Raw genomic sequence first — 1,781 nt, 5'->3', positions numbered from 1 at the left:
AGATTCCTCAAGTATACGTAGTACAACTGCCTCCTCTTCTAGCTTTGTAAGGCGCTTCGCATTCGGCTCGCAGTCGCGTTGAGAGCGTGTTCTGTCGCGTCGGCGTTAGATTGTTCGTTCAGGCACTTTGTAGACTTTCTCAGCGCGTTAGATACTTTGAATTTAGTCTCTTGAGATATTAGATATAGCAAGCTGTACATCAGCTTCAGTATAGAGTGTAGGAGCTTGTTGTGGTTGAGACATTACGCGCTGTTGTTGCGCCGGCGTTCTGGCAGCGAGAGTGCGGCGCTCGGTTGGGTGCGGCGCTCGCTTGTGAAACACGTTAGTTTATTAAGCAGAGCTACTATTGTAGCAGGATTAGGAGTTGTTGTGGCTATTGCAGCTGTTAGGACCGTTAGAGCCGTTGGCTCGAAATTGGCTAGACATTGAATGCACATTGAATGACCGTTGTAGGCCTACAAGTCCTACTGTTGCCCATAGTACAATGCCACGATTTCCTGATTTCGACAATGGAAAAACTTTTCCCGATGTAGCAAGCCTTGATGTGGCGAACGCAATGTCAGGTTGTGTGGTGACCGCAGCGAACAGCAGTAATCTAATTTTGCGTTGATACTTGTTAATTTCTGCTGGCGCTGCTAGTCCACTCCTTAGCTGTAGTTTAGTTGTTGCTATTAGAGTGTTATGTCATATACATCGGGAAAAGTTTTTCGAAATCTGGCCTAGACTGGCCGTTGCTGACAGTCGTGGCATGGTCGTGCAACGGCCGTTCAACGGCCCCAACGGCCCCAATTTGCGCCCAACGGCCCCAATTTCGCGCCAACGTTGCCAACGGCCAAAACGCTGAGTGCCCATATTCAACAAACTCGAAACGACGTTGCAACGTTGTTGCATGGCTACCCTTAGTGCTAGCACTAGCATTAAATATTCAAAAATTGCGAAATTTCACGTAACGTACCCCACGGGCGAGTTGGACACACGGGCGAGTCGGACACTTTTGCCAAGACCCTACTAAACCTCACCCTATTATGGCCCAAAACACCACACTCTGGCGCTGCAAGGTGCAGTACAGCTTAGAATATTATTTAGAGACTACTTCTATATTATTCTTGCACGTTCGCGCGTTGTGCCTAGTCTAATTGCACCATCCACAGTGTTGTTAGGAGGGCTCACCCACTTCAGCGCGCACCCACTTCTTTAACTTCTTTCTATCACCACATGCCCTAAACTCCTTTAGAGCTGCTATCTGCTGCCCTTCCTTAACTGTAAGGGTCCCTTCCTTCTAGATTCACTTTCTTTTGCGCGATTTACGTTCTATGGCAGCTGCTAGAGCTGCGTGAAGCTCAGCGTTCTCCTATTGCGCCAAAACTAGCTTGTGCAATAGAATCACTCCCCCCTTTGCGTAGTGCTCAAGCGCGCTCAGCACAGAATTAGGTAAGCTACCCTGCTGCTTCTTATACTTCTCTTAAATCAGAGTTAATTGCGACTAAAGTTCTAGGGTATTGCTAGGGGTTTGTAACTGCTAGGGCTTATTATTATTAGGGAGTTATAGTAATAGAGTGCGTAGCTTTATATTAAGCCCTATTATAACCTATTCTAGGTTAAAGGGGACTAGTCTAGCGCCTTAGAACCCTCCTTAGATATTACTTAAGGTAAATATAGTATTATAGGCTACTTTAAAGCATAGCAGGAACTTAAGCTTTATAATATAGTTAATCTAGTTACATATAAGGTCTTTAGCTTAGCGCCTATACGCCTTCTTTAGAGGGGTAAAATAGCCTATA

The sequence above is a fragment of the Didymella exigua genome (genome assembly GCF_010094145.1).
Source record: "Didymella exigua CBS 183.55 unplaced genomic scaffold M421scaffold_48, whole genome shotgun sequence".
Taxonomy (NCBI): domain Eukaryota; kingdom Fungi; phylum Ascomycota; class Dothideomycetes; order Pleosporales; family Didymellaceae; genus Didymella; species Didymella exigua.
The sequence above is the reverse complement of the archived record's forward strand: the minus strand, read 5'-3'. Positions refer to the sequence as shown.